The sequence below is a fragment of the Jaculus jaculus genome, chromosome X (assembly GCF_020740685.1).
Source record: "Jaculus jaculus isolate mJacJac1 chromosome X, mJacJac1.mat.Y.cur, whole genome shotgun sequence".
NCBI lineage: Eukaryota > Metazoa > Chordata > Mammalia > Rodentia > Dipodidae > Jaculus > Jaculus jaculus.
The window spans coordinates 90,735,821-90,762,092 of record NC_059125.1 but is presented as its reverse complement, the minus strand read 5'-3'; the positions used below and the strand labels follow the sequence as shown (position 1 = coordinate 90,762,092).

Below are 26,272 nucleotides of genomic sequence, written 5' to 3'. Positions count from 1 at the left end.
TCGGGTCTATGATGTTTCAAACCCTAGGTGTTTTTTTGTTGTTTTTTTTTAAAATTTAATTTATTAGTTTTCTTTTCAGCAAACACAGGCAGTTTGGTACCACTGTTTAGGCTCATCCATGACCTACCCCCTCCCAATGGCCCCTCCTTGTTGGTGTAAATGGGTCATGCACTGTGGAGTTAGCCCACAGTTATTGGTACGATAAATTTCTCTGTATATCATGACCCAACATGTGACTCTGACATTCTTTCCCCCCCCTTTTCCACAAAATTTCCCTGAGCCATGTTGGGTTCATTTTTGGTCTGCTTCAGTGATGAGGAATTGGGGCCTCTGAGGCTCTGGCTCTCTGATTTGGTAGGAGTTGATTTTTCTTTGTATTGGTCTCCTTCCCCTTTGTGCTGTTATCCGATTCATCAGGAAAACAGCACCCTTGCTTGTTTCACCAATTTTCCTTAGTTTCAGTCGGGCCCCTTTTGAGGTTATGTTGGGGCAGCTCTCTCCTTAGGATCTGCATTTATCTGAAAAAGAGAAGCAGATTCTCCAAGGGAGAGTAAGTTAGCACCCGGAAAATTGAGATAACACTTACTTTTTTGATAGAGAGTTTAATAGGTGTAGGCCCTCTTGTACCCCATGATTGATGGTAGCTTGATATTGGAGAGTGGGCTTATGTTTGGATATGGGTCTGACTTATTTTCCAGCTCCAACTATGGGTCCGGTACCGCTGAGGGGATCAGTTAGCCAAATCAATAGCAGTTGGTTCCCCACCATGGCTGTGTGCCACTATTGCACTTGTGTGAAGCCCTTGGTTTTTGACTTGATTTTCAGTACCAGACATGGATTCCCTCCAAATGATCAGGCCTCAAGTCCAGTCAACCAGAGAATGGTTATTTACCCTCATAAGTTATGTGCCACTTTTGTACCTTTGGATTTATTTTGCTGGCTGGTTGATTTTGTAGCTTGCAGAAGCCACTGTTGATAAATCAGACTGTTGATAAATTTTCTCCCCCAGCAGCTCACATAACAGTTTCTAGCACTATTAAAGCTATCTGGCAGGGAGCTAGCTTCCATCTCAGTTCCAATATGATTTTTCAGTGTTCTTCAACTTGTGATGTCTTCAGCAACAGCGTCTTAGTATCTATATCTAGTGGGTAACCAAGCACTTTAACAATGCTCTACATTGTTTTGAGGATGTCATGACCCCTCTATACCAAAACTTCATTGTATGGGGTGATTAATCTCTGGTACTAGAATTTAGCTGCAACAACCTGTGGCTATAGATTAAAGCTTTCATGACTCCAGCAGAGTACTTCTGTAGGGCACTAATCTCACTCATCGAAACTCTTCCTTCATGATTTATTCTCTTTCTTCTCATGCTAACTTCTAGGAAGTAAGAATTTCACTATATAAACTTAGGAGGTTTATAAATATTCATAACTTTACACCTGTCCAGGCCCCCATTGCTATCTCTGGACAATAGATCCTTATATATAGCTGAACATTTCTAGCTCTGAACAATAGGTCCTTATATGTAGCTGTTCTAACTCATTTGTAGAGATTTTAATGTCTTTCTAAATATGCTACTATATGTTTTTAGGCTATATACACTTAGTAATATATATCTAGAATTGAAAGATTCCTACATATACTATCATTATTCTTTTGAAAGTAAGGACATTTATGGGCAAATTATTACAGATAAATACTTAAACACAATTATACACTCGTGCATAATATATATGTTTCTACTTTCTGATTTGTTTCTTCTAAATCAAACATACCCTCTTACTTCATGCATTCTGTCCTTACCATCTCCAAAGATTTTAATCTAATATGAGCTATATTATGTCTGATAGAAGATTATATAAAAAACATGTAACATATATGATACATGATGTGATACATTGTAAGAACTCAGTTAAGTAGCCCAGATTGGTGGCATCAACAGTGGAAAGGTTATTGGAGCTTGGCATCATATATTAATAATTCAAGCACTCAAGAGTCATAAGGCAAGAGAATCCTGAATTCAAGGACAGCTTGGCTCAGTATAGATAAAGTGTTTGCCATTCAAGCATGAGGATCAGAATTCAGATCCCCATTACCCACATACAAAATGAAGTTGGTAGCATGTACTTGTAATCCCAGCACTGGAGAAGCAAATTCAGGAGAATCCCTAGCTAGCTAAACTAGCCAAATCAGTAAACTCTATGTTCAATGAGAGATTCTATCTCAAGGAATAAGGTGGAGTATAAATGAATACACCCAAACGCTGACCTTTACCACCATGTACACATGCGCTCCCATGCATAGGAACATATACATACTGCCACACACAAATCACACATAAGCAAGTAAAAACTTAACAAGTTGAAAATAATGTTCTACACCTCTAATCCCAACATTTGAGCACTTGAGATAGGAGATTGGTACAAGTTAGATGGCAGCATGGGCTACATAGCAAGTACCAGGCCCAAGCTATGGTTATATAACATGAATACATATATGAGGATAGAATGAAAGAAAGATAATGTGATCTATTTATCTAGATATGCTACAGTGTATTGAAATATTAGTTTAAAAATACTAAAAGTTTTATATAGGCATTAGCAAGATGATTGCAAAGATAATGTAGGGCAACATGCCGACCATGGTGGTGCAATTCCCAGCATCTGGGAGGCAGAGCTAGGAGGATTTTTGTGAGTTTGAGGCCATCCTGAAACTCCATAGTGAATTCCAGGTTGGTCTGGGCTAGAGTGAAACCATACCTCAAAAAAAAAAAATAAAAAAGAGATAGAGAGAGAGAGAAAACAACAAAAAAAAATCTGGTTTGCTAAGGAAACAATTTGTGAGAGATTGTATTGTATTATATTTAACTGAATCTGCCAGTTAACAATAAACTGTTTATAAACTGACCTTGTGAAACAAAACAAAGTTTCTAATAAAAGATGATTTTCAAAAGGTTCTAATATGTAGCATATTCCTACTTCCGTCTTATTAAGATGAATTTCAATATACCAACATGATGTTAACCAGCTTTCAAACTTCTGAAAATTTAACATCAGACTACACAAGCCTTGGTGACCCAGTTCTGGCATACACTGAATTTTTCTGTGTGCAATGCACTTCCATGCTTTAGTTCTAATTTTTATTTGTACCCTTATATAACCATCTGGTTTTTGGCCTCATGCCAACAAATAAAAGATAAATAAAGAGTCAGTCTATAGGCCTTGGAAAAATTCTTCTCCACTGAGTTGCTATGAGTTATTTGGGGTTTTGTTTGTTTTTAGGATTTAAAGTGAAATGCCACTGAAATATCTGTTGATGAAATCAGTGGTAATCCTACAGGTGCATCAGAATATCTACATGTGTATAGATCTTTCCATGCACCAATAACATCTTCTTTTACATGCGCTGAGGTACTATATCTTTGTCTAAGTTGTGCCTCTTATTTTGTCACCCTGGGAAGTCACTCAATTAAAAACCATTATTCTCTTTGACTTCAGTGGGTGTTCTGTGTCCAGACTGGCTTTTTTTTTTTCACCCCAGTGACCTTCTTCCAGGAGTCTCTCATATTGCTTTACCTCCTACTGCCCTTGAGATACAGAGACAGATATAAATTTCCACATTAAAAGGAAAAAGTTTTGAGAAGTAAGGAAAGGAAAATCAAAGAAAGTGTAATTGTTCAAATATTTATGTCAAGGTCATTCAAATGTAAATGGCCTCTTCTTCTTTTCTCTTGTCCAAAGTGTGCAGGGACTCAAGTGTTGCTTTTCTCCATCAGTGTTCACTTAACCTGATCCTCTGTACATTGTAACCCAATTATATTTCTTAAAGTTGTTGCAGCTAATATATCAACTTTTATCTTCTTTGCCCCATTCTCAACTTCTGTTATTAAAATCTTTTCAATTTTTAAATTTTCCACAATTTCTTCTAGTATATATAAGACACTTAACAATGAAAAATAATGATGAGCCACAAAAGTCTATCTTCCATATTTGAATCACTGTGTAAGTTGGTGAAAAGAACAAATCAAGGGTAAGAATTGCCCTGCCCATTTACAGGTAGAATTTTGGTACACAAGTTAACTAAAATGAATTGCTCCATAATAAGATTCCTTTTACAGCATTTTGATTTTTTATTATATTTTAATATTTTATTTATTTATTTATTTGAGAGAGAGAGGAAGAGGCAGATAGAGAGAAAGAGAGAATGAGTATGCCAGGGCCTCTAGCCACTGAAAACAAACTCCAGATGCATGAGCCCCATTGTGTATCTAGCTTACACAAGTCTTGGGGAATTGAACTGGGGTTCTTGGGCTTTGCAGGCAAACACCTTAACCACTAAGCCATTTTCCCAGCCCTTGATTTTTTTTTTTTACTTATTTATTTGAGAGAAAGAGAGAGAGAGAGAGAGAGAGAGAGAGAGAGAGAGAGAGAGAAGGAGAAGAAGAAGATAGAGAGAACCATTTTTAAAACAAAGTTGGAAATAACTTTATTTTAAAATATAGTCAGACCATATGCTACATTTAAGTAGACTAATTTTATAGTTATGGACTCTGTCTTACTACCTATGATAAATTAGTGTCAATCAATCTAATAATTATGTTAGTCCTAGTATGTAATATACCTTGTTGCTCTGATGATTTCATAACACACTCCAATCAACCCATGATCATTTATCTTAATTACTGATAAGTACTTTAAAGGGTGTTGGCCCTTTGATTCTTTTGCCCATTGCCATATTATATAGCCTTTGAATTTGATCTGCATAATGATTTTTACCAATACTACAGAAGGTGTCAACTTTCTTCACATCAAACCATGCCATCTAGTTTGGCTTGTTCTTTTCATGTATAAAATTATCACTATGACAAGAGACTGGGTAACTAGGGAAACTAATCATAATTGAATTTAAAGCTGAAAAATGAAGCAAACTATGATATTTCAAGACTTTCCATTTTCAGTTAATCAGAGCTCTATCTCCATTTGTTTTGTTTGTAAGGTGAAAGGCTCTTTTCAATACCTGATGTGAAATTTTAACCAGAGACTGGAGATTCAAGCTGTGTTCTTTCTGCCTTCTTAAAAATCATAATTAGTAATAATTCTGCAACCAGAACATACCTGACAATTTAGTTGACAGTACATCAGCCACAACAAAAAACTCTTTCGTTCTTCTGCTGTGACCTTGTTGAAGAATTTGTAATAAGATTAAAAACCCCGGCTGGAGAGATGGCTTAGCAGTTAAGTGATTGCCTGTGAAGCCTAAGGACCCTGGTTTGAGGCTCGATTCCCCAGGATCCACGTTAGCCAGATACAGAAGGAGGCACATGCATCTGGAGTTCATTTGCAGTGGCTGGTGGCCCTGGCGCACCCATTCTCTCTTTCTCTCTCTCTCTCTCTCTCTGCCTCTTTCTCTCTCTGCTGTCACTTTCAAATAAATAAATAAAAATAAATAAACAAAAAAATTAAAAACCCAAGTCTATCATAAAGCTAAAATATGATTCAAATGTGTACGGTGTCATACAAAGCCTAGTTAGGATACTGGGTATTTCTAGATATCTAGAGTACTGCACATGTTTAAGTATAAGGTGTATACATATGTTGGCAGAGATGTGAGAGAGGATAAATATATCATTTTATCTTATAAAACCAATATTCCAAAACCTTAGTCAAAATTTTGTGTCCAATTTACTTGTTTCATAATAAGTTGTACTATATTTCAGAGCACGTTATGAGTGAAAATAAAGGATTTAACATAGACATATATTACTGTTTAATTAATAAATGGTTACTAACTAAAGTTATTAGAAGCAAAATGATAAAGAATAGTATTATCTTTTGCACTAATAGCTTTTCTATATTATATGGCTTTGTCCACTTGACTATTCCTTGACCAGTGACAATGACAAAATAATATCTAGTACATTTTTCACTGTGGTAACTTATACCAGAACCTATTGTTCTTCAGTAAATTATTTATTATAAATTGCATCAAAATTCAACCTGATCATTATATGACTTCCCTTTCTCATCTACTATTTTCAACAGAAATATGTATAAAGGTGTAAGGCTTACTTCCATTCTTATACTAGGTAGCAGAATTTCATTCCTAATACAATCTAGGACTCAACCTTACAAAACAGAAGTCTACAGGATCTTCCTACTAGGTGAGAGAAATAAGGACAAATAATATGTTTTAGAATTTGTTTTCCATGCTGTAAACATGGTGCTAACAGATAACTATTACTCAGTTTATTCTTTAGACCATTTTATCATGGTTATCATTTTCAAAAGGAAGAAACTGAAATTTCAACTCAATTTCCTTATGTTACAAATCTCACACAATATGCTGCATTCAAAACACGCACCTAATTTGTAAACTTTAGTATAAGTTTAAGTTCCAAACAATAGAAAAAGTTTGGAATATAATGAAGGAAAACACCCCAGTAGGGGGTCCCCCACGCTCTGCCCGGATATGGCGACACCTCAAATCACTCACAAGAAGCGGTCTTGATGCAAACTGCAAGAGGATTTTATTCCAAGCGCGCTGGGGCCCACAGTCGTACACCGCACAAGGGTAGAGGACTGCAGAGCCCCGAATGCAGGAACAGGACAGTTTTTATAGGGTTTCTAACAAAGCCTGTGCATTAGACCAATCATTTTTTAATATCAGGAGCCCGCAAGGTGTTAGCCAGTCAGTTTGTGCCACCCCATAGTTTCTAAGCCAATTAGTTTATGACCTTGGTGGTCAGCATTTGCGCAGGTCCTTGGGTGGGAGTAGCAGAGTGTGGTACCAGTCTCCTATGACCTTGGAGGTCAGCCTTTGTGCAATTCCTTAGGTGGGGGTAGCAGAGTATGGTATCAGCCTCCTATGACCTTGGTGGTCTGAGGCAGGCTGTTACAGTTTATGGTGCGAGCTACTAAGGCTTACAGTGTGGGCTATTAAGGCTTATAGTGTAAGGCTTATAGTGCAGGCTATTTACAGAAACCAAATAAGTGGTTCACTTCATTACTCATTTCCCATCCTTGAGGGCTATCTCATGCCCTTTTTACCTAGTTTTATATTAGGAGCAGGCTCTGATATAATGAGAAGAGGGATTCTTTACTTGCTTCCAACAGAGAGTAAAGCCTGGAGTTTGAGGTATGCAGGGAGCCCGCTTAAGCTCCCCTTGGAGCGTGATAGTATTTCTGAGCTTCTGAATTCTTGGGCCTTTCAATAACAACTAGAATTTAAAAAAAAAAAAAAAAAAAAAAAAAGGGACTCTTGGTGGTAGTAGGTTTGCCAACCAAGAAGGCCTTACAACTCTGAACACTTGACAGGATTCATCTTACCAACCAATTAAGGTTGTCATCAAGTGTTACCATTTTGAGCTCTTAGAAGGCCTCCAGATTCTATCCAAGCAAGATTCTGTGGAACCTGGAATGAGGACATAATTGAGTGGGTCTCATGAAAGAAGGAGCTAGAACTGCAGTATGTCTACAAGGCAGGAGCAAGTGAAATTACCAATAAGTAGTCAGGTCATGCACAGTTTCAGATCCAGCAACCCAAGCACAGGTGACTCCAGGGCTTCTAGGGCCTCCAGGGGCAGAACAGTTTGTTTTTGTTTTTGCTTTTGTTTTTGTTTTTTTGAGATAGGGTCTCACTCTAGTCCAGGCTGACCTCACTATGTAGTCTCAAGGTGGGCTCGAACTCACGGCGATCCACCTACCACTGCCTCCCAAGTTCTGGAATTAAAGGTGTGCACCACCATGCCCAGCAGGAACAATTTTTTTTGACCTGAGCATGAGTGCTTATTGGGGATCAAGGTCTGAAAACCTGAGATCAAGAGGGTTATTTTGTGGTTATTTGTTCATTTGTGTTTCATTTAACTTCCTCTACATTATTATCTCCTGATCCCAATTCCTGTTAACAGGAGCCCCTCCACAGTGGTTTATGGTAATCACTGTGGAGTCATAAAGGCCTCAGTCAGTCCCTATGGGGGAGTGAAGGAATGTGCCTCAGGGTATTCCTACCCAATTTGTGGCTCTTACAATCTTTTTGCCTCCCTTCCACAATATTCACTGAGCCATGGCAGTCTTGTTGGCAGTCTGATTTAGTGTAGAGTTATTTTTAGTCTCTGGATTTCTACTTTCATAGTTTTTGATTATTCTAAGTGTTTTTCACTATCAACCTATGACTATTTGTCAGGCTAGCAGAAAGAGCAGTATCAATGGCATCACTTCCTCTGCAATTTCTCCTGTTTCCTGGCAGATGCAGTATAGGTAGAAAGTTTCATGGTGATAGTCAGCTATATTCTTTTCTTATTGATGTATCTAGGCTCTCCTTCATTTTCTCTGCTATTTGTAAATTAAAATAGATTGTCCAACCAAGTGTGAAAACAATTTGTATTAAAGGAGGTATGCAAAGTTCTTTAGGCGATTTTTGGTGTGCTAGTCCACTTTTTCCGGAACATGGGATTTTGATTTGTTTTCTAGTACCAGATATGAGTTTCTTCCCACTGGGTAAGCTTCATGTCCAGTTAGAAAACAGTTGGTTCCCAATAATGGATGCATGTCACTGTGGCAAAAGTGTCTACATCTTGCCTGGATAGTTGATTTTGTAGTCTGCAGAGGTCTCTGATTATTCATGCTGTTGGTGATCATTAGCGTTCAGCAACTCCAATAGGGCTCTCCAGCACTATGAAGTCCAGCCAGGAAGGAGTTAGTTTTCCTTTTGTTTCAAGCATGGTATTCTGATGTCCTGTGACCAAAGACTGTGGTTACTTCAGCAATGAGGTTTTACCTTTTAGTTCTGGCAGGTAAGCAAGTGTTTTTTGACAATGGCCTTCACAGTTTTAGGGATCCCATGGGTAGAGTGTTCCTGGTCAACAGCTTACTATGGGCTGTTACCTAATTCTGGGCCTTGGATTTACCAGCTAGAGTCCATGATTGTAAGGTTAAGCTTTTTCAACCTTCTGTCTAGACTGTCTCCTCTCCCCCTTAGTTAGTGGTTATATCTTGTAAAATTATAGTCAAAATAAGGGGTTCCATGGAACTGATTCTTAATGCTCTCTTAATATTTTTGTAATTTCCTTCCCAATTTCCCCACCCAGTACCTCTCCAGTCCCTCCAATCCCCAAAATTCCATCCATCTCTCCCCCCAACCTGTTGGGAAAACTCTATTTTCTCCCCATACCATTTATTCTCTTTCCTTTTATGTCCATATTCCTGGTTTTAACTTCCATTTGCATTCATTTACACTTCATCCCAGTTAAGAACATCATATGAGAGAGCTCATATGACATTTGTCTTTCTGTGTCTGACCTTACTTAGAATGATTTTTTTTCCAACTCCATCTCTTTTCTTGTAAATTTCATTTTTCCTTATTATTGTGTAGAATTATATTGTGTATATTACCACATATTCATTATTTATTCATCAGTTGATGGGCATCTGGGCTGATTCCAGTTCCTAGCTATTATGAATAGAGCAGCAATAAACATGTCTAGGCAAATACCTCTTTGGTAAGGAGTTGAGTCCTTAGGATATATAACCAGGAATGGTATAGCTGAGTCGAATGGTAGATATGTTTTCATCTTTTTCAGGAGTCTACATACTGATTTCCATAGTGGTTGTGCCAAATTATAACCTCCCCATCCCCCGACAGTGGGTAAGGGCTCCTTTTTCCCCAAAGCCTCACTTTTTTTGTTTTGTTTTGTTTTAATAATAGTCTTCCAGCTCTGATTCATGTGCTGTCAGCTTCAATCCACTGCTGGCCTCTCCTTAACCTTTCCAACAAGAGAAATGACTGGCAGAGAATTTGGTTGGAGAAGTAGATAGAGATGAGAACACAAGAGTAATATATTAATATTTGCAAACAATTGGCCAGTCCAGAAGTTTTAAGATGGAAGGACAATAATTGCATTCATGTGAGAATAGTAACTTTGTTACAATGATGAAGCCTATGAGTGTGTAAATACTCATGATTGGAGCAAAAGTGCTCACCCAATTTAAAGCTTTTCAGAAGAAAAATAGAGTACAGGTTAAATTGAAAATACATTAGAAAGGGGCTGGAGAGATGGCTTAGTGTTTAAATGCTTGCCTGTGAAGCCTAAGGACCCCAGTTCTAGGGTCAATTCCCCAGGACCAACGTAAACCAGATGTACAAGGTGGCACATGCATCTGGAGATTGTTTCCAGTGGCTAGAGGCCCTAGTACACCCATTCTTTCTCTCTCTCTCTCTCTCTGCCTCTTTCTCTCTCTCACTGTTGGTCACTCTCAAATAAATTAATAAAAATAAACAACATAAAAAAGACAATACATTAGAAAGTAGAAGTGGTATTTCTGGCAATTTAGTTCCAGGAAGAAAGAAGAGTCCATGGAGACTTCAACCTTGTGCTTGAATTACCATTAAGAAATTTTTATGGGCTAGAGAGATGGTGTAGCGGTTAAGCACTTGCCTGTTAAGCCTAAGGACCTCGGTTTGAGGTTCAATTCCCCAGGACCCACGTTAGCCAGATGCACAAGGGGGCGCACGCATCTGGAGTTCGTTTGCAGTGGCGGGAAGCCTGATGTGCCCATTTTACCCATTCTCTCTCTCGTTCTCTATCTGCCTCTTTCTCTCTCTGTCACTCTCAAATAAATAAATAAATAAAATAAAAATCTTTAATTTTTTTTAAAAAGAGATTTTTATGAAAGAAGAAAACTAACAAAAAAGATGAATATACATCAGTAAATAGACAGACATATTTAGTTTACATGGACACTAGAGAATCTCGATGAAGATTTCCATAAGGGAGTTGGAGGAACAGTTTCATAGCTCAAGAAGGTGATATGAATTTGTGATATGTACCTAAATAAATTTTAGAACGTAGATAAAATTGTTGGAGATGGAAAGATTGCTCAATGAAAACATGTAAAGTTGAAAGAGGACATTCTGTGGGACACTAAAGTTTAAATGACAGGTTGGATAAGGAGAAGAAATCCTAACTTAGCATGGGACTTACACCTAGGTATTAATGAAATAATGCTTGAAGAAAGAACTTCAATAAAGTAAAATGTCAAAAATTGATTGTAAAAATCTAGTAGATATGGCAGTTAGTAAATTATTGATGACCCTTTTAGGAAGATAGTATTATATTGGATCGAATTTACAGAAGTATAGAAAATTATTATATACATACTTTTTCATGTTTTCAGGAGGTTTACCAATAATAAAAGACTATCCAGAGAAGGATACAGTAAGGTTCATTATAGCAGTGTTCAGAGTAGAACAAGTATATAAATGCTTCCATATAAATTTCTCTCTTGCTACTGTACAACCAGACATACATAGAGACAGACATTGTTGCTATCATCTTGGGCTTTCCCTGAATTACATAATTGATGCTAAAAATTGGATTAGTTTTAGGCCAATAGACATCAATAATCATATTGCCTCTAGCTTCAGCCTTTATTGACAGTTCCTATTTGTTCATATTTATTTTTTGCTCAGGTAGTTGTTCTCTGATTATTATAATTTGCCAGTGTTGGATCTACTTTATATTATGAGACACAAGACTCAAAATATAGATACAGGTTTCCCTTTGAGCAATACAAACAGTTTAGCATTTCTTACCCTGTTCAATAAGGGAGCTTTCATAACCATCTGTCACTGCTAAATAGTACCTATTGACCCAGTTTATACCAAACATATATCATAAAACAAGGAAAAATATTTTGAGAACAATTATTATTTTGGTTGTGTTTAGAAGTATGATTCATAACAAAATATCTACATTTTCTCTCATATTTCCTTTGGTCTTCATTCCTTTTTGTTCCTCTCCTTTTTAATAACTATGGGAAATTTGATGGCAAATTTTGCATACTTCACAAACTGTTTTTTTTTTTTTTTTTTACTGTCTTATTTTCATTTTCCTTGCCTAATGCATTCAGAGTCACCAAAGAAAAAACAAAAGTAAATGTTTTCTTGTTGTTGCTTTGTTTTTTTGAGGTAGGGTCTCACTTTAGCTCAGGCTGATCTGGAATTCACTCTGTAGTCTCAGGGTGGCCTTGAACTCAAGGTGATACTCCTACCTCTGCCTCCTGAATGCTGGGATTAAAGGCATGCACCACCACACCTGGCTAAATGTTTTTGCACTCATTACTTTTCTTTTGTCATCAAATATACCTACCATTGTACGAAAATGTAGGTTCCTTTATAGTAACCTTAATATGCTAACTGATTCAACATTATCAATGTCCCTAACACTTGGGTTCATACACAATCACCACTTCATACTGTGATTCTCTGTGTATCTATGAATCACATAGATGAGTGTAAGAATAAGGTTTTGAAAAATAATAATGTGTGTTTTTCACAGTTGACAATAGTGGTATTCATACTTATTAAAGCTTTGCTTTCAACTTTTAATTGGCCTTTATACTAATAATTAGTATTTTCTGCTTCAGACACTACAATCACTAGCTTTAGAGAAATATAAAAAAATGGTACTTCACATTCAGCCTGCTAATGAAAATGTGAAAGTATTGAAGTTACAAATAGATATGATGGTAACCACTAACTTTCTACAGTAAATAACTTCACTAGAGCAAAGAAGCTAAAATTGGAATACTAAAATTCTTTCCTGTGGATAGGGAAAAGCAAAGTAATTTGTTGGTTAATTGGTATGCTATATTGTCCAAACTTAAGCAAAAATATTTTTAGCTATTGTCCACAGAATTTGAATTTTACATTTCAAGTTATCTAAGACGTTGTTAGCAACATACTACTTTTCACAAAACAAATATATAGTTCATTTACTTTGTTTTAAAGTGTACATTGATTATATCATTGAGAATGGAGCACAAATTTCACAAAATGAAAATACTGACAGGATGTTGGTGTTACAAAAATGTTAGAAGCTAATGGGCTAAAGTTTGATGTGCACAATTTTTTGGTTTGAATCTTTATATAATAGTGTCAGTGGTGGTTCAAATCCAAATCAGATCACATCATAGAACACTGATTTTATGTTCTTTGTGCCAGCTTAAAACTTACATTATTCTGTCTTCCAATAAGTGAATGAAGTGTGTGTGTGTGTGTGTGTGTGTGTGTGTGTGTGTGTGTCTTTATAAAATGAACAAAAAATAGAAGGGCAATGTGATTTTTGAATAGTATTTTATTTTTTATTTTTATTTTTAATTTTTTTATTAATTAGTTTTGTATTCAGCAAATACAGTCAGTTTGGTACCATTATCCAAATGCATAAATCTTAAAGACTGCATGATTATAAACTGCTTAACCACATTACCATTTCTCATTTCAATACAGATATAAAAATCTTTAACAGTTCCTCTCCTCACTATTTGCCTTAACTCTAAAGGCAGCACATGGTTGGAGATGTTATGTTAGGAAAAAAACAAAAACAAAAACAAAATGAAGCAAAGAAACAAGAAAGCTCAAATTTCAGGGGTAAAGAAGGAATCATTTCCTTCTATTCAGAGGAAGATGGCATATCTTTTACACTTAGGCCCAATCAAGAAGGAAGCGCACACACACACACACATACACACACACACTCACAAGCAAGCTTTTAACTGAAAGGGGAGCTTTTCTACAAAGTCTGAATTCCACCTGAATCACAGAAACTTCAAACAGTCTACAGGCAGTCTTCAGAGATTTGGATAAAGTTGCAAAGCTATTAAAAATGCTATGGGCTTTAGGTTTTGACAGAGTTCAAAAGCTGATTCTTTTATTTGAAAGTATAATTTTCAAAGGATAAAGGGGGATGGGTATAAGAAAGTAAACACTTTTAGTACTCCACCAATTTTCCTGAAAAGTATTGGAGATATATATATATATATATGTGTGTGTGTGTGTGTGTGTGTGTGTGTGTGTGTGTGTGTGTATGTATGTATGTATGTATATCTGAATTATATATGACATGACATAAATATTGTTTCAACCAGTTACCAAAAATGAAAGACAATTTCAACAGCATGACAAAAGAGAGCATCTTATACAAAAGTATGTGAATAGAACTTGTAAGGGGATGACCAAGCAGTTTCTTTCAGTATAAACCACCTATTCAACATAGGCATTAGGGTTTGATTAGACCTTGGCAAAAAAATAGCCACTTTATTATTTAGCCATTGTTCCTTATCTGAGAGCTCAGAGAATGAAAAATATGATGAACTTGTGGACATAAAAAAAAAACCTCTATCAAATTCTCCTTCTTTAACCTTAAGATGAACAGAAAATATAATTTTGTACTTCAAAATAATTTCACTGATTTCTTTTTCTCCTTAGGATGAAGGGCATGACTTTTTCTCCTCTGTGTAACCCTAATAAGTGGCAGGATTCTACATGGCCCCATGAATAGACTTGCACCTAAGTGAGTAATAGTTCCAGCAGACTCAGGCTATTCCAGGAGATTTATCAGCTCTCCATACAGAAAGCTGAAAATATACATGAAGCATGTATATTATACATCCTTAAAGTTGGTTTGTTTCTAAAAACCCTCCCTGACTTCTGTCATCTAAGTTCTTTTATTGCTATAATTTTGTGTCTCTTTTCCCTGTAGCATCACTGACTCACCCTCCGGAGACCCATTAGCTCCAGTAGAGCACCTCCATCCACTGACTACTCTATACTGACTAATTCTCCACAAGAAACATTCCTTCCCTTTTCCCACTTTGGCAGAAGTCCCCAAACTCCAAAGCCCCTCATTAGATGTCATTCAGACTATTTCATCCAGAAATTATCACACAGCATCTTTATTACATTTGGAGCCTCCAAGCATTATTGGCACATACCCTTACGTGTTTAAAACTATTTCTAGTACAAAGTTTCATCGGGCTTCCCATTCTTCTCATGCCATATAAAAAAGGAAGTAGTACTAAAGTACTTTATTTTGTATGAGAAATCTTAGACACGCTCACATGCTAAGGTACCAAAAATGTAATCCATTAAATCAATACCCCAAAGATGCTAAGTAAACATGCAAAAAAATAATCCTTCACAGCAAGGTGATGATGGCACTATGGGTATTAAACTGTGAAGAAGTCCTTGTCTGAGTCATGGCCTTCTTTCTTCTGACCGTTGTCAATATCTCAATTGAATGAAAAATTCTGTGGCACACACACTTGCAAGCACACAGCCTGAGACATAGTAGAAAGATTCACTCTCCCTGGGTGTGGTGGTTTGAATCAGCTGTCCCACATAAACTCATGTGTTTTGAATGTTTCTTCCTCCACATGATGGCAATTTGAGAGGTGGAGCCTTTCTGGAGAATGTATGTTATTGGAGGCAGACCTGGATTAACCCTAGTTTACCAATGATAATTTAGCTTACTCTCTCGCTGCTGTTTTCTATCTGCTGTGGCAGAAAGTGATGTCCAGCTTCTGCTCTACTATCTTTTCCCTGCCATCATGAAGCTTCCCCTGGAGACTCTTTAAGCAAAATAAATCTTTCCTCCCATCACCTGGGGCACTGGGGCATAGGGTAAACATTGTTAATGTAGTACTACTGTTCAATCATTGTTAATGTTAGTGATAAGCCTCTTTATTGTAAGCATCCCATTTAATGTTCAAGTTTTCCTTTCAATAAGGTAAAATGTTGGGCACCAGGATGATTTCATTCCTTCATTGTCAGCTTCATCACTTCCCTGCTCTCCCAGATGCATGAATTGAGTGGAATCAAGCAGCCAAGCAACAAGATATACAGCCTTCATGGAAGCCCAGCTACTCTGAACACTCTATCAATGCTCGGCCTTAAGAAAGCTACATGGCAACTATTATGGCCAAAGCACACATCTGGCTTCATGTGGCCCTCATCAAACAGCTTTTGCCAGATGTGTGTGTGCCATCACTAACTCTTATGATTGCTAGAAGCCATTTTTACTCAGTTCAAATGGAAAACACTTTCCCTGGTGGCAAAGGAGAAGGCATGTGATGTGTTCAAATGTGGCCACTCATTTGCATAAATTACTTCCATGATTGGTGCTGCTACTCCGCTTACTTTGAGCCAGCCATGACACACCCTTCTATGTGCTGCACCCTGATAATGCAACATTAAGCCTATTAAATGAAAGGCATCTCTCAACTGTTCTTTTCTTGCCTACACTTGATCCTTATCATAGGTGATGTGGACAGAGCTGGTAACACTAAGAGGGGATGACAGAAGTGGCAGAGGAGAGGTTGTAGCCGTAAAGGAGGCAGAAATGGCAAAAGTGGCAGCAGCAGAGACAGGCAAATGAAGAGTTCCAGAGAGCAGCCTGGGAAAATATAATGTGATGCTGATGCAGCAGAGACGATGAGGGATGACACCAAAAGAGATAAGACAGGATGAGAAGCCTAAGTTGAAGAAAGATGAACGGCACTGAAGACTCAGAGAAGAGAAACTGTTCCATTGGCTGGATGGTCTCCAGGGAGCTTGCAACTTCAAGGGCCAAGCATCTCATTCACTTTACTTCAAAGTTCCATAACACTGGCCACTTTCAAGAGCCAAGAATCCCAGGATTCTAAGCCCAAGACTTAGAATACTAGCCACATTGGATCTGCAACACTAGCTGCAACACTCAAAGACCATATCCAAATTTTAACACACTTAGGAACTACAAGTTTCTGGCTGCTGTTAATGAATATTGTTGCTTCCTGGAAGCTGAAGGGTTACAATAGCTTCCAAGTTCCATGGCTATTGGTGGCTAAAATCCAAAAGTAGAAGTCAGACCTAAGTACCTAGAACCATAAGTGTCTGGCATCTACAACTTGGAGCAATAGTCCCCTGGCTCTCAAGGCTTGGATCTGTAAGGCCCTTCTTCCCCAAGCACTAAGCCTTTGACACTCAAGGGCCCAGGTTTGCTAGAGCTGGAAGAACTTCCTTTTAGTTACTCATGATTTCTAGCTAGGTAGGCCAAAAGGACCCAAGTCAGCTGATTGGTATTAACCTCATTTCTACAGTAAAGCAAAGTGAACATTAGACAAAGAAGCATTTTTAATCAACTATTTGTCTTTCACTTCTCACAGTAACCTCACAAAGTATACAGCATGCTGCTCATCACCATTTTATAGAAATCAACTAAAACGCTGAGTATAAATAGCCAGTCCACAAGCTTATACAATGAGAAAGTGGTAGGTCCACAAGAACAATATAATACTTGAAAATATTTGAGAATTTCTGTTAAGATTTAAGTTTAAATACATGTTAATTTTTCTTCTCAATTTTTATTAACATCTTCCATGATTATAAAAAAAAAAATCCCATGGTAATACCTTCCCTTCCCCCACTTTCCCCTTTGAAATTCCATTCTCCATCATACCCCTCCCCATCTCAATCAGTCTCTATTTTGATGTCATGATCTACTCCTCCTCTTATGATGGTCTTATGTAGGTAGTGTCAGGCACTGTGAGGTCATGGATATCCAGGTCATTTTATGTCTGGAGGGAGCACGTTGTAAGGAGTCCTACCCTTCCTTTGGCTCTTACATTCTTTCTGCCACCTCTTCCGCATTATACCCTGAGCCTTGGAAGGTGTGATCGAGATATTACTCAGTACTCCAGTCACTTCTTTCCAGCACTATGATACCTTGTAAGCATATCAGTCTAGTGTAGAAAACAAACTAGCAGAGCTACAAGCACCTTTTGTCCACTGAAATCATTTAACTCTTCCTACACCAAACCAAATTGTGTAGAACCAGATAGACCTTTCCATCCAGTCATGTCTATATCTTCTTATTCACTACAGTGTCCTTATCAGTTTTTTTCTCTTTTAATTTTCTTTTTTTTTTAAATTTTTATTAACATTTTCCATGATTATAAACTATATCCCATGGTAATTCCCTCCCTCCCCACCCCCACACTTTCCCGTTTGAAATTCCATTCTCAATCATATTACCTCCCCATTACAATCATTGTAATTACATATATACAATATCAACCTATTAAGTATCCTCCTCCCTTCCTTTCTCCACCCTTTATGTCTCCTTTTCAACTTACTGGCCTCTGCTACTAAGTATTTTCATTCTCACACAGAAGCCCAGTCATCTGTAGCTAGGATCCCCATATGAGAGAGAACATGTGGCGCTTGGCTTTCTGGGCCTGGGTTACCTGACTTAGTATAATACTTTCCAGGTCCATCCATTTTTCTGCAAATTTCATAACTTCATTTTTCTTTACCGCTGAGTAGAACTCCATTGTATAAATGTACCACATCTTCATTATCCACTCATCTGTTGAGGGACATCTAGGCTGGTTCCATTTCCCATCTATTATAAATTGAGCAGCAATAAACATGGTTGAGCATGTACTTCTAAGGAAATGAGATGAGTCCTTTGGATATATGCCTAGGAGTGCTATAGCTGGGTCATATGGTAGATCAATCTCTAGCTGCTTTAGGAACCTCCACACTGTTTTCCACAATGGCTGGACCAGATTGCATTCCCACCAGCAGTGCAGAAGGGTTCCTTTTTTTCCACATCCCCGCCAACATTTATGATCATTTGTTTTCATGATGGTGGCCAATCTGACAGGAGTGAGATGGAATCTCAATGTAGTTTTAATCTGCATTTCCCTGATGACTAGTGACGTAGAACATTTTTTTAGGTGCTTATATGCCATTCGTATTTCTTCCTTTGAGAACTCTCTATTTAGCTCCTTAGCCCATTTTTTGATTGGCTTGTTTGATTCCTTATTGGTTAACTTTTTGAGTTCTTTGTATATCCTAGATATTAATCCTCTATCAGATATATAGCTGGCGAAGATTTTTTCCCATTCTGTAGGTTGCCTCTTTGCTTTTTTCACTGTGTCCTTTGCAGTGCAAAATCTTTGTAATTTCATTAGGTCCCAGTGGTTAATCTGTGGTTTTATTGCCTGAGCAATTGGGGTTGTATTCAGAAAGTCTTTGCCAAGACCAATATGTTGAAGGGTTTCCCCTACTTTTTCCTCTAGCAGTTTCAAAGTTTCCAGTCTGATGTTAAGGTCTTTAATCCATTTGGACTTAATTCTTGTGCATGGCGAGAGAGAAGAATCTATTTTCATCCTTCTGCAGATATTTATCCAGTTTTCAAAACACCATTTGCTGAAGAGGCTGTCTCTTCTCCAATGAGTATTTTTGGCATTTTTATCGAATATCAGGTGGCTATAGCTACCTGGGCTTACATCTGGGTCCTCTATTCTGTTCCACTGATCTACATGTCTGTTTTTGTGCCAGTACCATGCTGTTTTTGTTACTATGGCTCTGTAGTATAGGTTAAAATCAGGTATGGTGATACCACCAGCCTCTTTTTTGTTGCTCAGTATTATTTTAGATATTCGAGGTTTTTTGTGATTCCAAATGAATTTTTGGATTGTTTTTTCTATTTCCATGAAGAAAGCCTTTGGAATTTTGATAGGGATTGCATTAAATGTGTAGATTGCTTTAGGTAAGATTGCCATTTTCATGATATTGATCTTCCAAGCCAGGAACAAGGGATGTTTCTCCACTTTCTAGTGTCTTCTGCAATTTCTCGCTTGAGTGTTTTAAAGTTCTCATTGTATAGATTCTTTACTTCCTTGGTTAGGTTTATTCCAAGGTATTTTATTTTTTTTGATGCAATTGTGAATGGGAGTGATTCTCTGATTTCATCCTCTGTGTGTTTGTTGTTAGCATATACGAAGGCTACTGATTTCTGTGTATTTATTTTGTATCCTGCTACATTGCTGTAGGTTTTGATCAGCTCTAACAGCTTGCTAGTAGAGTCTTTAGGGTCCTTTATGTATAGAATCATGTCATCTGCAAATAATGATAACTTGATTTCTTCCTTTCCAATAATTTTCTTTTTTTTATGATGACTATCTTTTTTTCATTAGTTTTCTATGCAGCAAATACAGGCAGTTTGGTACCATTATTAGGCTCATCCGTGACCTACCCCCTCCTCAATGGCCCCTCCTTGTTGAGGTATATGGTTCGTGCATTGTGGAGTTGGCCCACAGTTATGGGTAGGATAAATGTCTCTGCGTATCATGACCCAACATGTGGCTCTGACATACTTTCCGCCCCCTCTTCCACAAAATTTCCCTGAGCTATGTTGAGTTCATTTTTGGTCTGCTACAGTGATGAGGTGTTGGGGGCCTCTGAGGCTCTGGCTCTCTGATTTGATAGGAGTTGATTTTTCTCTGTGTTGGTCTCCTTCCCCCTCCTGCTGGTATCTGGTTTATCAGGAAAACAGCACCTTTGCTTGTTTTGCCAATTTTCCTTAGTTTCAGTCGGGACCTTTTTGAGGTATGATGGGGTGGCTCTCCCCTTAGGATCTGCATCTATCTGAAAAGAGAAGCAGAATCTCCAACGGAGAGTAAGTTAGCAACAGGACAAACGAGATAACCCTTACTTTTTTAGTACAGAGTTTAATAGGTGTAGGTGTTTTAATTTTCTTTAGGTTATTTATTACTTTTCAAAGAGAGAGAGAGAAAGAACTAGAGAGTGAGGGGAAGAGAGAAGCATAAGTCAGGGTTTCATTCTGGGACTTACTTTATAACCCAAGCTGACTCAAAATTGTGGATGAGACCCTGCCCTAAGTGCTGGGACTGCAGGTGTTAGCCACCACAAGTCAGCTTGTCCTTCTCATTTCTAAGGACAATGGATGAATGAGGTCAATGTCTGCTTTGTCCCCCAATCCAGCATTCAACCAGTAGATGAATTATAAACGAAGAACATGGTTTTTGTAGTTCAACCACAAATGTATAACCTTCTATTCTTCCTTGTTTCTCTTTAACTAAATTCTAACAATTATAACTGATAAGAAGAATAGCAGTTATCTGATGAATCTGAATCACCTTAATTATGAACACCAACCAGGACAAGAAACTTACTGATGAAACTTCTGTGCTGTACAAAGCTGCAGGAAGTAAAAAGACAACCTTGTTTTGCTAATTTATAATTTTTGGAATATCTACACTGCCTATTATAGAAAAAAAAAAAATACAAAGACTTCCAGCTGAAAATTAAATGAGCCGTCATAGGCCTGGTGTGATATCTTATACCGGAAATCCCAGCATTTGATGCAGGAGGTTCATCTACCAGTTGGAGGCCAACCTGGGCCTATCAGATGTTCTCATTGGCTAAATAATACTACTGGCAAGACATGTCCAAATAGTAACCAAAGTGGCTTGATATCAATAATCCTGTGAAGATCTGCATCTCTGCTTAAATTGATTTCCATATTGTGGTCTAAGTTAGAGATTCTGGATCAAGACTTTCATTCTGCATGAGCCCCAGGGCTGAAGCTGTAAAAATCTTCCAGGAGAGGCAACACATCACTTACCTTATTCACTCTGAAGTAAAAATGACTGGTATCAGATTTTTCCCTGAAAGCAGATTCTTTAAAGGAAACAAAGTTTTAAAGACTGCCTTTACCTCAGGTTTTTTATTGTCTAGCCTTGTTAAGAAAATGATAGATCTTTTCATTTATTTCTCTAGTTTAACCAAATTTAATGATGCCTGGTTTAACAGAAATCCTCTAAAATCTTCAAACATGAGGAAAAAGGTAGGTTCCAACTTAAGATCATTCTTGCTGATGTTGCGTAGATACTGCTCACATTGTGTCGCTGCAATCCTGATCTTTTTAGGTTCAAGGTTTTGCACAGTTTTCAGCCTCTGTAATTACTGCTCATTTTATTGCTTTCATTGGCTCTAAATATCTCATTCATTCTGTTCTTTAATATCTATATGAGTATTACAGTTAAAGGCAATCACCTGCTGACTTAGTGATCTGTTCTTGAACAAGTACCCTTTTGGATTTTTTCCAAACAGACCATGAAATTAGTTAGCAAATCTCTATCATCATATATATTTCTGGCCTATTCCTCCATTTTACCTCAGGAATCCAACAAAATCTTGACTCTTTTACTCTATCCAAAATAGTAATAGGGCGATTTTAATGCAGAGAGTTGATATAAATATGAGTACTTCTTGTGTTATTTAAAAATGAGAATATTGCTCATGTCAAGAAGGCACAAGGAAGCTGTTAAGTTAGCAATTAAGCATTTAGGTCCAGGTATCACTCTAGCTTTCAAAGGCTAACTTTTCTGTTCATTAGTTTCAAGAAATTAAGCAAGATCCATCACTGCTCCATCTTAGCATTTCATTTTATAAATCATGATAATAATACTGTCTATCTCATAAAGCTAATATGAACATTAAATATTTTAAAATTATAATTATGAATATCATTATAGGTGATATGTTCAGAAGCACAAGAAAGTGGCCAATGATTGTAAACTGATAATCACAAGTATTAATTTTTTTTTGTTTTTCTGAGAATGAAAATAAATCATAATTTCAAGTGGTTGTCAGAAAGTGTTGAGGTGTAAAATCCAAATTTTGTAGTACACCAACATGGTTAAATGGGCAGTAAGGTAAGCAAATATGAAGGGCACTGTCAAGCTAGCATTTCAATGGTTGATAAAAGTAGAATAATTTGCATGTTGGTGTTTTACTCTCTGTTGGGTTGTATTCTTCTCATTCTTAGAGGTTGTTTTCGTTTCTCTCCATTATTAATCTTTGATTTATTAGCATTTTGGCAAGCTCCAGGGTAGTAATCCATGTCTGTTACTGTGCTATTTTCTCAGAGTGAAAGATTTTTAGTTTTGATTTTTTTAAGAACACTTGGAGGTAAGGTCATACATCTTTAATACTGTTTGGTTTGCAAAGGAAGTCAATATGATGTATATTTTGCTTTCAAAGAAGAGAAGCATCAAGTTTGAAAGGCCTCCATGAACCCACATATCTGGAATATTGTATTAAGCTCTCAATTGTGATACTTAGCAGGGGGTCAGTGGAAAAGCACACTCTTCTCATACTATCTGACTTTAAAATGAAACAAAACCCACAGGCATTTTGGGCCAGTGATGTTCTTTTTCATTCTGACATCCAAGTATGTCCACAAACTGATTGTCCTCCTGGGGGATATGAGTGCACACTTTCCTAATATAAATGCACCATGGTCAAAATGCTACATGTGTGGAAGTACAGCCCTGTGATCTTGCTGTATTTACCAAGGAGGAAAAGGGAAATAAATTAAACAACAAGGAAAATTAAAGAGAAAGCAAGTTTAATCTGGTGAAAGACATTCATTCACTGACTCAGAGAATTTAATCCTTTCCACATGCTCTGATACAGTTTCAAAAAGTCAAAAAATCGCATTGTGAAGCCAGGAGTGGTAGTGCATGCCTTTTATACCAGCACTTGGGAGGCAGAGGTAGGAGGATCACTGATAGTTCAAGGTCACCCTGAGACTACATACTGAATTCCAGGTCAGCCTGGGCTAGAGTGAGACCCTACTTTGAAGAAAAACAACAACAACAAAAATCACATTATGAATTAATGTTACACTAGGGTTTATAATTTCGAACACAACAGCTAACAAACAAAACACAGCTTCAAAATTAAAAGTTGAATGCTTCAAATTGAGTCTAGATGCTTATAAACTATAACTCTAATCATTACCAATGACAAGTTCTGAAAGCAATTATAGACAGTAAGTAAAGGACACATGGAGAGATAAGTATGGAAGGAAAGACAGACTGTAATACACATTCCAGGAAGAAATCATGTCAGCAGTATTATCTTTTATCATGAAGGACAATGAAATACCTAACATCTGTTTCACATTTTGAAAGCCATTCCAATCTCAGTAAAACATACTAGGAAAAGATATGGAAAATAAACCTTCCCTGAACCCTGCTATAATGAGGCTAATACCATAAGAAACAAATGGGCTGCTTATGCATTTGCTTCCACCTGTTACAGATAGTAAAAGGAGCTGGAATCACAAACATTGATTTTAATGTACTTTTGATCTCAAAATATTATGTGGACACTCAGAAGCTTTTCAAATTTGATTTCCCTTGTAATGATTAAACAGAAACATAATTTTTAGACTGACAAAATGCCTTAGTACATATTAAAGTTAGTTGGTGCCAAATTTCTCTTTTAAAAAAGGAAGATGTTTCTGTAACAGTAGCCATGAAAGGATAAAAAGGACTAAAATGAATATGAATTTTAAAAATTCTATTATAAAACATACAACATATGACCTCTTGAGAAATTTTACATGTACAATAAAGTATTGTTAAATATAGGCATCAGGTTATTCAGCTGATATGTGGAACTCCATGGTTTCTGTAATTGAAACTGTACTGATTGAATGACAACTCCCTATTTTCCCCACCCTCCAACCAATGGCAACCCCCATCTTACCATCTGTTACTATGCATATGACTAACTTAGATATGTAGGTGGAATCAAGAAATATTTGTTCTTCTATGACTGCTTTATTTCACTTAACATAATATCCTCATTGATCATACATTATATAGCATATGACAGCTTTTCCTTACTTATTTATTTTTATTTTTTGGTTTTGTTTTTTGAGGTAGATTCTTGCTCTAGCCCAAGATGACCTGGAATTTACTATGCAGTCTCAGAGTTGCCTCAAATTCATGATGATCCTCTACCTCTGCCTCCCAAGTTCTGGGATTAAAGGCTCATTTTCTTCTATTAATATGGAATTCTTACTTTCCTAAAACACAATACATGTGAAATACTTAGTTTCTACATCTAAATTTACTTCCAGATTGAGAATTTCCCACTCACTCACTATCTGTAAAGAACAAACATGACTTTCTTGAAGTTATTAAGTTTTATCATTTCTTATTCAAAGTTAAAGTAGCAATCACCCCTAACTAAAGAGGTTCAGATACACTGACATGCTTTAAAAAAAAAAATTCTTAAATAATAGAAGACTCAATTGAATAAGAGTATGCACATTTTCTCTTTAGGGATTTAATAGACACAATAATCTGACAATTTGGAGAAGAGACAGTTTTTATAAAAATAAATCTGTTTTACAATTGATAATGAAAATTCTCATGTATATTTGAATTTTGGAAAGTTACAAAGGGCCCAGGAAAATATACAGGCTAAGGAATATATTAAAGAAAAAAGATACAGGAAAAGCTAACCAAATAGGTATGAATGATGAGAAAAATATGACATTTCTTGATGTATTCAGCAATTTTATGTTCATATTTCCAATATATTATATTCTCATATTTCCAATATCAAACGCTGAGTAAGGGAACACGTAAAGAAGGAAATAAGAAATATTGTGTGGTAGTTTTAATAGATGGCACTGGATATATTCAGTGTTTTATTAGTTTGTAGTTTGCATCTGCAGCCACCTGGCTGGAGGTGGTGTCACTGGTCAAATCTTAAGGTGTGGAGGGTTTGAGATTTCTCTCTAAAGATATGCAAAGTGTGCCTAGCTAGAGTTCCTGAAGTGTGTTGTTCCCTGTGACTTTTGGCTTGTGCTTCTCTCTTTCCATGTTTGGTGCTGTGAAAAGCTACTTCTGCCATTGTGGTAATTCCCCTGGATCTGTAAGCTTCAATAAATCCCTTCCTCCATAACTGTGCCTGGTCTGGAAGTTCATTGTAGTGAACCTGAAGCTGTTACACTTTGTGACCATTGCATTTCAATGCTATAATTTATATTGTGTTTTGCATTTGTAATATAACTGCTATCCAGATAATTACTAAAATTTGGACTATATTACAGTCCATTTATTGGCAGTCTTAAGCATATAAAACACAGTATTAGGTATGGTAGAGAAGATAAAAGTGATCAATACAATTCTACTGTTAATGGTATAGATACACAACATTGTTTTATTCCATGGCTTGAGAGTATTTAGTAAATGCATTAACAGGCATTAAATTAAATTAAAATGCCTGACTTCTAGTAGAAGATATTTCTTAAAAATGCATATATAGTGGACTTCTGGCCAAGATGGCGACTGCCTACCTGCGCTGCAGATACTAGGGAAAGAAAGGCAAGATATTAAAGGTTATCAGGGTCTTCTTGCCAGTGGGAGGGCACAGAGTGGGGAAAAACAGGGAATCACGGATCCCCTCTTGGGTGGGTAGTCTACCCCCCCCCCATACAGCCACTGTGCCCCAAGCCGCTGTGCTCCCATCGCTTGCCCGCTGCGCTGACTGCACAGGGACATCCGCCATTGTGCTCTGATTGCGTGTGCTGGCTGTGCTCGATTCGCACACCTACAGGAGCCACCGCTGCTGTGATTAGGCGGCTGCCAGACCCCCCACTGCTGTGCTCCGATCGCTTCCCCACAGGCCAGCCTCTGCTGTGTCCCAATCCCATGCCCACATCAGCTGCCTCTGCACTACAATTGCATGTGCAGCAGGCCCAGTCCCACAGCAATGGCCACACAAGTCCACCCTGAGTCACTAGTGCAGCTCAGGTGCCATCACCTACCTGTCTGTC

General features: G+C 37.3%; 1 pseudogene; it reads right to left on the bottom strand.

Moving 5' to 3' along the window:
* Positions 1–26,004, bottom strand: part of LOC101614152 — a 49,935-nt pseudogene extending 23,931 nt beyond the window's left edge.
* Between the last annotated feature and the right edge of the window lie 268 nt (positions 26,005–26,272).